The sequence below is a fragment of the Purpureocillium lilacinum genome (assembly GCF_023168085.1).
Source record: "Purpureocillium lilacinum CBS 284.36 DNA, scaffold_1, whole genome shotgun sequence".
NCBI classification, from domain to species: domain Eukaryota; kingdom Fungi; phylum Ascomycota; class Sordariomycetes; order Hypocreales; family Ophiocordycipitaceae; genus Purpureocillium; species Purpureocillium lilacinum.
The window spans coordinates 6478481-6491497 of NW_027072111.1; positions in this window are offsets into that span (position 1 = coordinate 6478481).

The window sequence follows — 13017 nt, forward strand, 5'->3', positions numbered from 1 at the left end:
AGAGACAAGATGCATCAGTAAGACATCGACATTGAAAGAAGGGCTTAAACCGCCGCGAGAATCAGTCTGAGGTAGGACGCGTTTGGTGTTTTATTTGGGGCCCCTGGCCGACGGGCAGCAGGCAAGGTCTGGGGAGCTCGGTGGAGTGGGCCGGTCCCCTGGCGGCGGACCGACTGGGATGGCACGGGTGAGGCGTGCTAGGCCCAGAAGGTCCACGCTGATAAAGCAACCTTGCACCCGCTTACTGGAGCGAGCGAGACCCAGACGAGGCAAAGGGGGACGATGGGCCGTGGGATGTGGGCGGAGGGGAAAAGGACCATCTGCCGTCCGACTCCAGCCGGCAAAAAGTGGTGAATGCGGACGGGGGAACGGGGGGGATGGGACAGACGGACAGGGTCGCGGGAGCCAACTACCTCCTAGTCGGGGAACCTCGTGGTCTTGCGGCGCGGCGCGATGTCCAGGGCCAGGAAACAATGACAGGAGCGCGCAAGAGAGCGAGAGAGAAAAAAAGAGGCGAATCGGGGTGGTGGCGCAGATGAAAGACTGGCAGGGGAGGAGGTATATTTGAACACGCAGGGTGACGGGCATGGATGGGAGGGAGGTGGCATCTGTAGAGAGTGGGGATGCAATGGGCTGACAATGCATGTATGTACCGTACTGCAAATGTGTGGGATGGCGCCGGCGGGTCGCAACAAGTTGCTGTGCTGTGCTGTGCTCTGCTCTGCTCGACACTGCACTGATGGATGTGTGTGCTGTGCTGTGCTGTGCTGAGCAAGGTGCTTTGCTTTGCAGTCTTGTGCTGGCTGTGCTGTGCCGCCGTGCTTGGTTGGAGCTTCCTCCCCCTCGACGGCCTGCCCGCGACGCACTTGGTCGCTGTCGACGGCTTGCCGGCAAAAAAAGCTCAGGGCAGGCAAGATGCCGGCATGCAGGTGCTCGCGACGCAACGCAACGCGACCGCGGAGCCTGTGCCGTCTTGCAGCCGGGGCGAGTTGGACGGTGAAGAATACCACGGCGGGTGCAGAAGCTCCCGTCGCGAGCCATGGCTCCAGCGTCTCTTTTTTTTCTCGGGGGGGGACTTGGGCAGCAGCCAGGCCAGCCAGGGGCCCGCACGCGGACCAGGGGTGGGGTGCGTTGGGACCTCGGGGGAGCGACGGGGGTCCTCCCAAGAAGGCCCAGGAGGCCCCAGGAGGCGGCGGCGGGATGAGAGAAGAGGCCGGGGGGCGCGCGGGCAAGGCCAGCGCATGGAAGGCGGGCGACAGGGGTTGGGAGCTTTTGATTAAACGGCCAATGGACACGCCGCCCGGGGAGACAGGGGAGTGCTTTCCCTAGGGGCAGCTGCCCAATGGAGCACTCGAGAGCCGGGGCTAGCCAGCGGACCAGGATTCGTCCGGGACCCAGGCGTCTGCATGCTCCCAAGCTCCTCGTCTCCGCCGTTGGAGGGGGGCATGGGGCCAGGGGAGGGGGGAGATGGGAGATGGGGGGGAGGGCCCCCAGGCGGTGTGGGTAGGGAAGGTGTCCAAGGTGTCGAAGCCAAGCCAAGCCAAGGCAAGGCAAGGCAAGGCACGGCCACGCGCACCTGGACCACCCACCACCACCATCATCACCACACCCTTCCCAATGGCCCAGCACGAGGTGGTGGTGGCAGCCGTGGCGGCAGCGGCCATGCCTCTTCAGCCATTGCCACACGGCCCCCAGAGCCCGCCGCGGCGTGGGTGCCATGGTGGCATGGGATGGGTCCCGCGGCCGCAACCCCCTGTCGGCTTCGACATGACGCTGTCAACGGGCTGGCTGGGCTGGCTTGCGCTCGCGGCAGAGTTCAACGGGGAGGCGCTCGCCCCGGTGGTGGTGGCTTTGAACGGGAAAAAAAGAGGCGCACAACGGTCGGCCGACGGGAAGCAAACGACGCAGTCGCCGCAGACTTCCGGCTGGCGCCGAGTCGGCGCTAGGTACTTGCCTGCCTGCCTCGTCGTCTGCGTTCCCCACGCGCCGCGCCGCGCCGCGAGGCAACTTTGGCTCGCAGCTGCGGCGGTCGCTTCGCTTCGTCCTGCAGCAAGCCCCGTTCCCAATCTCGCTGCTGCTGCCGGCGGGCAAGACACCAAATCCAACCACACTCGCGCGCCGCTCGGCTCAAAGGGTGCTTTGTGTCGCGTCTGGCGCCACGCCACGCATGGCAAGACAGTCGTGAATCATCGGCATCGGTCTTCTGCTCGGCCCGCCCTCGTCCTCGGCGGCAAGCCACCACGCTCTGCCTCCCACTGGGGAGGGACCTGGCGGGCGGGCGCTGCGAGGTGGCTCGCTGCGGTGCGCTGTCGCTGTCGAACTCGGTGCAGTCCAGCGCGTTGGGCCGACACTGGATTCGCCAGCCCCCACCGACTCCTGGCGCTGGGCCCGGGTCGCTTCCACGTCTGTCGCCAGCGGGCACAATAAGCGCGTTCCCCGGTCCACACCACACACACCTCCCCGGCCAGGCCCAACGACAGTTGGCCCGCAGTCGTCGCTGTTGGCGCACCCTTGAGCCGGGGCGAATGGTGGGCGCCGGACGTCTCGACAGCCTCGCGGCCATTGGCAGGCGTCGCAGAGGTCTCCTCGTGCCGTCGGCCGCGTCCTGCACATTCGAGAACGTCGCATCGCCCGCCGCTCTGCAGCTGAGCCGCGGAAAGGTTGAGGCGCTGGCGGGCCGACGTCCTTGCCGTCGTGTCGCACGCTCGTGTGTGTGAACAAAGTGACGAGAGCTGGTGCAAAGGCTGCAGCCTTCCGGCTCAGCCCTCCCCTCCCACTCTCGACGTCGACTTTCGCGTCCCACGCCGGGACGACCCACCCACCCTGTCGTATGCGGGCACCCTAGTCATTGGTGAAACAGGAGTCACCCTGCCAAACCCACCACCACTCAGTCTTGACCCGGTCAAGGTTGCGACAGGCCAGCTGCGACCGCGCTGTGATGCGCTGGGTTGCGCTGTGCTGAGCCCAGCCAACCTCAAACCCACGACGACAGAGGGCAAATTGCGGGAGGCGTGCATTTCGTGCCAAACTCAATGCCGCCCAAGCGCGACGACGCTGGACACGCGCTGGGCATGGCAGGCCACTCATCGGGGACTGCCCGAGTGTTGTTGTTGTTGTCGTGCATTGATTGAGGTGTGCAGAAATCAATTTCGCTTTCGCAACGACGCCACTCGGCCACAGACTTCGAGACGACGTCTCAGACGCAGAAAAAATAGCACAACTCACCGGATCGGAAACAGGTTCGTCTTTGAAATGGCCGCGAACCTGCCGGTGCGTAGCCATTGCTGCAGTCATGGAAGCTTGCAGGTCGCGGACGGCGCGTGGTCCTGTCGCGATTCTCGTCAGCAACCTCTGGTGGCGAGGACGTATGTGTGCCGCACTTGGCACGTCAGATTTCGAAATACCTGGCGAGTCGCGTCGGCTTTACCCCAACACGGATCCCTGTCTGTCTTTTGGCTTTCGGCCAGTTCACCGAAATGCTCGTTCTCTGCTGCCGGCGACAAAATCAGTCGACTTGATGCCTGGAATCGAGTCAGCCATTAGCTTCACGTAAACTCAGGCCGCTTGGGATGTGGATCGTGGCGGTTCATGCGTTGATGGTCTGGATGCTGCCCAGGCTGCCCCACGGGAGCTGGACACGTCCGCACCAAATCATAAACGGCATGTTGAGGTCGGCCTCAAGACAGGCCATCCTGGTCAGACAGGCACGGACGCGTAGCTTCGACGACCTGACCTGCGCAAAAGCCGTCGATAAATCGCAGAGGCGTGGAGCGCGGGTCTGCCGTTGCGCTCGCTCACGCCGCCCCATCTCATGCAAAACGTACCTGAGAATAATGGCCCAGACTTGCAGGCAATGGATACCTCAAGGGTTGCGCAAAAGACTGCCGCAATGAATCCTGCACAACGCTGTTAGCCTCGGTTTTGAAGAAAGGCGGCGCGTTGGGTGAGATCGCGCATGACGCGATGTCGCCCTGAGAAGCCGGAGCTTACCAGACCTGGATTGACGGCGAGAGGCAGCGGGCGATTCTAAGCACACTCGTCAGTGTCGAGTCGCTCAAGCCTCGCCAGGCGAGCGAAGGTTCCGGTGAGAGATGGCTGGATTGCGACGTACGCTTTGCCTCGACGGTATGTACGAAGCACGGGGCACAGAGACGGGTGGTGGTGCCAGGCGAGCGTGACGGAGCTGGCAAATGCAAAGAGTCAGCACAATGCGCTTGAATTGATGGTTGTCGTTGGCGGCGGGGACCATAACAGGGTGCGGTAGTTGCATGACAACTTGACAAGGCACCGACTGCATGGACCCGTTGCCCTGGCAGGCATGCTTGATCAAGCACGCACGCACACATGCATGGCGAGCGCGCGGAGTGCCTAGGCTGATGCTTCGCGACTTGGCCGACCCCCCCAGGTCGGTTCCCTGCTCGCCAACCCCTTTCTAGTGCGAGTCGACGCGGCGCAATCCCGAGCGGCCGGCACGCTGGCGCCAAGTGGACGTCGGGGTTCGACGGCTGGGGCGCGGACTGGGGGTTGCTTCCTTGCTTGCTTGCTGGGTGGCCTGGCTGTGCCGCTTTGAAAGACACGGCCGCCCAGAATAGCGACGCACGCGACGCGCGACGACGAGTCGTGGCCCCCGGCCGGCAAGCCGCGCGCCGCCCCAGCAGCATGATCGGAAAGGGCAGCCCGTTGCGCCCCGAGCACGACTGTGGCTCGCGAGGAATAAGTCCACTAACCTTGAAATTCGCGCCTGAGCGAGCGGAGCACAGGGTTTGGGCCGGTTGATGAGCTCGTCGGGTACCTCGTTTGGGGTGGTGGGGACGTAGACCGTTAGTGGCCGTCAGCGGTTTTCGGTCAGCACTAAACCCTGCTGGTCGGTGCGGGAGAACGCCTGGAGCGACGGGAGCAAACCGTCACTGCTGGGCTGGACTCGGGCTCGGGGACGGGCGTTCGACGGGACGTGTGCTGCGACCAAGGCTGATGAAGGGGTCGCGTTGCGCAAAAGAAAGCGACTCTTGCTTCCACCGGAATGGTCTCGTCAGACCCGGGCGGCCGTCTCGTGGTGGTACCGATGCGGAACGGCTCTTGCCGAATCTCGAAGCGGCGCGAACGCAGCTCTTGGTGCTATCAACCCCGGATGGACGGGGGGCCGACAAGGGCACGGTTGGTACCAATGGCGGTTGAGTCGCAAGGCGAGGCTGGAGCTGTAAGGCGCCGAGAGTCGTCTGCCGTCGTTTGGTCAAGCTTTGTCGCGTCTGAGGGCGGCGCGCGTTTCCAACGGCTGCGCAGACGCGGTGCGTTCCTGCGGAGAAGGTCGCTGGTGATGTGCAGAATTTCTGCAGGGTCGTCCCCTCGTCGAGTGGGCTGGACAGGGTCAAGCGGCAGCCCGCGCGTCGAGCAAGGTGGTCAGGGAGAACTGACAGACAGCCGAGCGCGCAGGGGTTGCTTCGTTGACGGGAGCCTTGGTCCAGGGCTGGCCACGACGTCAGACACGGCTTCGCTGCAGTTGACAGCCTCGGCGGCGACAGGGTCTAGCTGCACGTGGGAAGGGATATGGGATGCAAAGAGTAGGGGAAGAAAAAAAAGCGAATGCAGGATATGGCATGCAACGGCTGGTAATAGTAGTCGGCAGCAGTCCGTACCTAGAGTAGTGCAGCACAGGATGGAGGGTCCTCCGACTGCCTAGGCGCGGCCCAAGAGCCACAATTGCAAAAGTTGCAACGGCGAGGGCGCCGTCTTCGCGCGGCAGAAAGTACCTCAGGTACGGTCGGGGGCGTCCCTCCAAGTGGGTGCCTTACTCGTGTTCCCGCAATAGGAGGGTCCTAAAACTCGACGGGGCGCCAGTGACGACAACCTCGTCCGTAGTCCGTGATGGTGGACGAGCCGTTGGGCGCGGTGATCAGGGGGGATGGGAGGGTGGTGCACGGGGAGTGGCGCACGACGTTGAGCTTGGGATGGCAGCGGATCTGGGGTAGAGGCCAGGAACAGGCGTCGTCGAAGGGGGCCTTGGCTGGCGACAATATTTCTTTGGAAGCTTGCAGGACAGTGCGGCGGGCAGTGGGGGCCATCAAGATGGACGGACTGACAGGCGGGCGGGCGCGCAGACGGACGGCCGGAAGAGCACCCAAACGCGCCTCGCGTGTGCGTCGGAGCGGGAGAGATTGTCGATTGTCGCGACTGCAAAATTTTCCACCTCCTTTCTGCTGGCGCCTTGAGAGAGATGATGATCTCGGTTGCAGCAGAAAGGAGATTTGCAAGTCACTCGCGGGACCCGCCAGAGTAGCCACAGCTCCCGCGCTCCTTCCCTTGACGGAGGAGGGAGTCCAGGCGACGCCCAGAGCACTTGCCCGGCACACAGCCCGAGGATTGCTTGGACGGGCACTTCGGGTACTGCGCGGTAGAGCCAGGTACCGGCCAGCATTCCACGCATGGTGGTGTGTACCCTGGCCGCTGACCCCGTTCTCAGAGTGACCCGCCGCAGCCCTTCCCGACCTCACAAGATACATGGGGTACCTGCCTCGCGACCACAACGCCCACGAGCCGGCGCAAGCAAGCACCCGGACAGACTGGACTGCAGATGACCGCCCGGCGAGTACCAGGTACCAGACCCGATGACAAGGTAATACAGTAGGTACTTCGTACATTGACGTGCGATTGCCGTACTGGGCGATTCGTGTGGACTGCGCCTGCCTTGTTTTAATTCAACAGCCAACTCATCAATCACAGGCGCCGTCCGCCCCGAGACGCCCAACTCGTCGCAGCTTGACACGCAGAACTTCCGTCTCCACGCGTGGTGCTCGAGCGTCCCGCAACCCTTCAACCTGCGTGCAAGACGACGTCAGCAGGGCCCCCCTGCCCCCATCGCGTGGCCCGTCCTGACAAGGTGAGGCCCGTGGTCGCTCCATGCTGGCTTTAGCCCAGGATAGCACGGCTAACCCGCCACGAGCACGTGGGTGGTTGCTGCCAGTGGAATGCGACCCAGGCGCAGGGTGGCCAGCCATACAGCCCAGGAACCAACCCATCAATCGCCGGCTGCGAGTGCGAGTGCAAGGATCACGATTTGACGAGCTTGTCGCCACCATTCCTTGACGCGGGCGAAGCATCAGCCTTCGGTTCAGAGTCGCTGCAATCGCACTGCTGCTGTGTACTGCACTTGTGGGAGTCGCCCGCGATCCCCGCGACGAATCGGCAACCCGCAGCCACCCAGCCCAAGGGACGGGAGGCGGCCACTGGCTTGGGTTTCAGTGTCGAAGGTGTCCAGGGTAGGAGAAGCTGCCCAGGTAACTCGGCATTCCCAGCCGTGAGGTTGTCACTGGACGCACTTGCAACATTGAGGGGAACGGCTCTATCAAGCGTCGCTTTCACAGCAGAGCTAAGCGCGGCGCCGCGATTTTGCGTTTACGCTTTTTTGTCTGTTCCCGATCTGTTCCCGCCATGCTCGGTGGCTGCAGTCGCAGCGGAGGCGCCAAACCGGGGCCATGCCCAGGTCGATCCAGGAACGGTGGGCTCGCCCGCCCAGGCGAAGAAAGGTTCTGCTCCGTAGGGCTGAGCTCGATACACTGTCGCGATGGAGGAACCTCGCGGCGCCTTGTTCCACAAGAACCTGGGCTGGTCGGTCATCGTCACAGGCATGTCCGCCGCCAAACGAAAACGTGCCTAAGTCGCAGCATCCGCCTCCCCGACTGCGGAGCGCAACAAGGGGGTTGCGGCCTTGCCCGCCCGCCCGGGTTACAGTGGAGCGGCGAGGCCCCTGCACATCTAGCTGGGGAGACGGTCGTCGAGCTGGGGCCCCTGGCTGCCTGACGCCGTTGCAGTCAATGGTGTGAGCCCATGTGTGCCCATGCACCGGCTCCGGGATGCGGGTTGACATCCGAGCACAACACAAGGAACAACTTTGTACCACCGGAACGGCATGTTGCACATGAATTCAATCTCAGGCCGCGAGAAGTCCATGTACGCCGTGGCTCCCGAGGGAGCAACGAGCAGCAACCGCCAACAGGCGGCCATGAGTAACCATGGACGGGGCTGTGGTGGAACGGGCAGCTCCTCAGACACATTGTGCACGATCGCAGGCACCATTCGGGGCGGCAAGGCCCTGCGCACCAGGTGGCGGTGTTGGTGCTTTCATGCATTGCGCCCACACTTGCTTATGGCAACATCGGCTGGGTGATGTGCTCGTGCGAAGTACTGTACCTCGTACAGCATCCACAGATTGATGGAAAGCCGACGCTCCAAGGACATTCCACCACTGCAGGACGAGGACTTTCCGCGACTCCCGATCACATGGCTGCGGACCGACTGTGGTTGGCTTGGTCCGAGCGACTTTCCAACCGAGCCCTTTCACTCTGATACACAAGACTTTCCGCTTGTTGGTGCTCTTCGCCGCGAGGCGCCTCGAACGGTGTTTACTCATGCTCATCATGGTACCTTGCCATGGCCGTGCAGCACTCGAACGACTGCGTTGGTGGGCACACACGCTGTCTCAAATTACATCGCCGGGGTTCACCTGCCCGGTCTTGCACCTGTTGCATTGCAGTCTATTTATATCCAATCGTGCTTTCGGGAAGGAGATTGTGGCACGTTCCGCCCCCAAAGACGTCACTGACGCGAGTTCACTCCGGACACGTCCAGTTAGGACGACAGCGTGCGCTGTTTCTTCGCGACCCGTGACATTCTGAGGCACAGCGTTGGCACAGTGTTGGCACAGCGGGCCGGCCGCTGTCTTGGTCCAGTTCGCCCTGATCGGTTCGAACGCAGCTTCTCAACGTTGACGCCGGGCCTCGGCCGACTGTCTCGCACGCCGCCACGGCGCGAACAAACACTGGAACCTCTCACACGTCGGTCGTCCACCAGGCTACCGTACCCAGCGCCTCACGGGGTGTCCAGTCGCAGTATGTTCGGTGACTGTCGGGCGGAAAGGTCATTTCGAGCTCGATGGCAGGCCGCAGCGTGCGTCACGCAATGAACCTTCAATTTCTTTGCATCGGCCACAAACTGCTCAGACTAGTCCGTGTCCGGAATGCGAACTGCTCGAACAGACCTGCTCTTCATGCGAGCTTCAGCGTCAAAAGAAGATGGTGTTGAGACGCTCGCACCCCAACTTGCCCCGGTCACCAGTCGTGGGACAATTCAAGGACCAGGCGCCTCTCCCACTTTGGAAGCGCCTCGGATTCGTCAAGTGGCAGCCAGGCACGCGTTGACCGGACAGGGATGCGCGGGTTGTGTGGGGGGAGATGGTCATCGCCGGCAAGGCCAGTCAAGGGGCGGCCCCTTGGATGCCCCCCTCTCAACGGGTGGTGTCCTCTTGGTCCCCATGTCCCGTCTGGGGCCTCTGTTTCCACGGACGCGGATGCTCAAGGCGCCATCGCGTCACACCCTCCCGGGCTGTGAGAGACGCCTCGCTGCCGACTCTCGAAAACGCCCCTTCGCCGCTGCTCAAGCAGACTGCGGAGCGGACAACGAACGAGCCTCTGACGGCGGCGGTCAAGAGGGCGCTCCGTTCAGCTGCTCCACCAGAAATCTAGGCCGGGCGACGGTATTCGCTCGCCGCCATGCGGCGTTCGAAGCTAGACACTATGATACACACACCTTTTTGATGGATTTAATCTGCCTTGCTCGTCCTTGATTCGACGACGCGTATGGCTCCACTCGACGGGAGCCGACAACGTCCCGTCCTGGGAACAATCGGCCGCTGCGAGCGCGTGGTTCTCCACGGAAGTGCCACGGCGTTGTTTTGCCGTCATTTAATCACCGGGCCACGCGTGGCCGCCTTTCCCCGCCGGGTCAAGAAGAACGACGTCTTTCGCAACTGGGACCGAAGATGCTCTGCGCAGCAGCCTGGCGATTCAGAGTCGGCAGCTGAGTAACAAAGATGGAGGCATAGCTGTGGGCGGCAACTCCCGACTCCAGGTGGGTACTGCCACCCCCTGGTCATTACACCGTCTCACTGCGCTTGGATGGCACGAGGCCCTGGCGAGTCAGTACCCCTGTCTCCCGGTGTTGCTGTCGACCGTCGGCGGCGCCACTTCACCACAAGGACAAACGGAGCAGCGGCGTCGCATGGAGCCTGTGTCCGTATTTAGATGAGCTTCATCAGGGTACGAAACGGGCTATCGGAGGATGATGCTTGGCGAGGGCTGCATTCGACGGCCCAGTGAGCCCAAGCAGACCGGCTGTCGGACGTTGACCCGCCACTGAAGCGTGGCCGCTCTGTCGAGTCGGTAAAAACCGTTGCATTCAATGGCGGATATTTGGCTCATGGCCCTCGTGACAGGAGCCTGTCCCGGCTGGCTCCCGCTTTCCGCGCCGACCGAGCGTGCAAGGGAACAGGGATGATACTCGCATCTCGAGGCATAATGCGGCCCACAGAGGGGCTTCGAGAACGAATTCTGGTTGAACCAGGGGGTCACTGATCTGATGGTGTTTGCTTTTCCTTTCAGCGCTTGAGTTGTCGGTCAGGAGCCGTGCCGAAGGGCTCGCCTCAGCACCATTGCAAGTCTTCGCTTGCGCAAGACGTGGCATGATGAGGTCGAGGTGGCCGTCGCATTTCTCAAGACACACAGCTCCGTGCATGTCTTGCGGCTGGAACACAAAGTCTGGTGTCCAATTCACAGCACTGGAGTGGCAGTGGCACTTTATGAGCCAGGCGAAGCTGCTTCGTTCGGCAGGGGTTGCCGCCATGCTTCTCTAGCACGATGGCTTCCCGTCTCTCTAGCTTTACGACGTCCCAGACCTTCTTCGACTATGTAGTGACTGGGTTCGAGGCGCGGACCACGATTGGACTCCCGCGCTGGAAACAGGGACACGCCGCTGTCCATCGCCCAGACATCAAGCTCCGGCCTTTCCGTGAGCATGCTCAAGAAGCACATGACATCAAGCCAACCGCGGTCAACACGACGCTCAGGTAGCTCTGCCGGGGCCGGAGCTGTCAAGCTTCGGGACACGTCAGTCCACGGTGCGGGTAGTTTGCCGCCAATGGTTCACTGCGATGGGGCGGACACAAACTGTGCTCTGTATGAAGCAGACATGGACCATTCGCACGCATAAAGATCGAAGATGGCACACGAGACGCGCTGCTCAGCCCGGTCGAACCATCCTTGCGGCGTGTCTCATTCGCTGGTCCTCGATCGTGTCCAGTTCGTCGATAGCTCGCAGCCCCTGCGTTTCCCCAGCCCGAGCGGCAAGGCGCTTGCGGTGCAGCTTGGGTGCAGGGGGATGGGGACCTCGAGGAGTCGCGGTGAAGAGGTCCATGCATGCCCACCCACAGACCTAGCTTGAGCTGCAGGCGAGCTGGTGGGAGAACGGTCCGGGAGGGCCTTGTTGTGGCTCCGTCCGTCTTCCCACACCGGCAAGCACCTGGGCAGGCAAACAAAGGGGCAGTGCTCGGTTTCATTCGTCTATCGAAGCTGGCACGTCGACTGGCCGCGGAGAGCGGCCGGCCGGTGACTGGAGCCCCTCGCGGCCACTGCCCGTTCTGGGAGGGTAGGAATAGGAGGCTTACTCCTGTCCGGTAAACACATCATATCATGCGTGTTAGAGTTTCTGACAACTGCCGAGCCCATAAGACACACCGGCCAACTTGAACGGGACTCGGGACTTGTGGGTCGCCATCCGGCCTGGCCTCCCGTCACGGTCGAAACAGCGTGGACGTGCGGCGAGACTGGGGACATATGCCCGCCATGAAGGCCAAGCGGTGCTCGAATTGTCTTTGTTTGGGTCACAGCCCTCCAAGGAACTCTTCTTGCCAGCACTCCGGGACAACACATGGCGCGGGGGCACGTGCTTCGTGTGTGCAACGAAGGAGTGTTCTTGGCTGAGGCATTCCCGTCCCGGTTTCGTCTACCTTTAGAGACCAAGGCTTGCAGCGCGCCGAGGCATCACGGCGCTCCGACTTCAGCTTATCCTTGTTGCGAAGTGTCTACGCAGGCTTCAAGTATGAAGCGGACCACGCCGTGTCGGGCAAGTGAGACCCATCGCTCGTCTCAAGCAGCCGCACCGAGCGGCGCGGTCATGTCGGAAGACCACACAACCTGGCCGAACTTGCCCTTAATTTCTGACTGCCTGCAGAGTTGCCTCATTCTTCCCGGGAAGCTCACACATGCAGTCTGCCACCGACGGCGGCTACAGTGGTATCGTCCCGCTCGCGTGCCGGCCCACCTAACCCTCTGCCCGATGCTGGGTCCAGGAACACAAAGCTCATGTTTCATTACGGATCGCATTGCCCCAGAATGTGATGGCCAAGGCCGATACTTCCGAGCTTGGATTCAGCGGCGGCAGAGGAGCAGGAAGAGGGGTGGGAGAGGTCCCGCCTGCCATGGTCGCCACGCTCGATGGGCAAGCTGGCGTAGCACGTCGGAGTGAACGGAGTGAATGGAGCTGTCCCTCCGGCCGGGGGGAGCCAAAAGGAGGGAAGGCCGTGGCGGGCCATGGTGGTGGGTTACACGACGTCGATGCTCATCGATGCCAGCGTGCGCGAAGCCAAGGTGGTGACACAAAGGGGGGGCGCCAGGAAGGCTCCGGCCACGGAGCCGGACGTTTGCGCTCTTGGCTGGAACCCTGCGAACGAGCTGTCCGCATTGGAACGCTGGGCTGTGACGGGCACAAAGAGGCAATTTCGCACATATGGCGACGGAACGGCGAGGGGGGAATCACAGATGAGGTCGCGCCATGCGCGTACCCGGACGGAGCCCCTTTTTATAGCGCATCGCTACGACGATGCTGTCGGCTGATGGCATGGCGGGACGTGACCAGTGAGTGTGTCCGAGCGAGTATGCGCGTACTTCGTACATACGTAAATAGCATGCAGGATCCCGTGCCAATGTCCCGGATACGGTGGCAGGGGGGGGACGAGGGCGCCCTGTGGCCCTCATGGGCAAGACTTGCATGTATGTGTGTATGTATGTATGCACGGGCGACATGCGTACGAAGCGGGCCAAGGGTCCCGATGGGTAGGGCAAGGCAAGGTTCCCGATATCTATTGTTGGAAGCGATTCACGACGCTGGATGAGGGTTCCCGGTTTGCTCCGG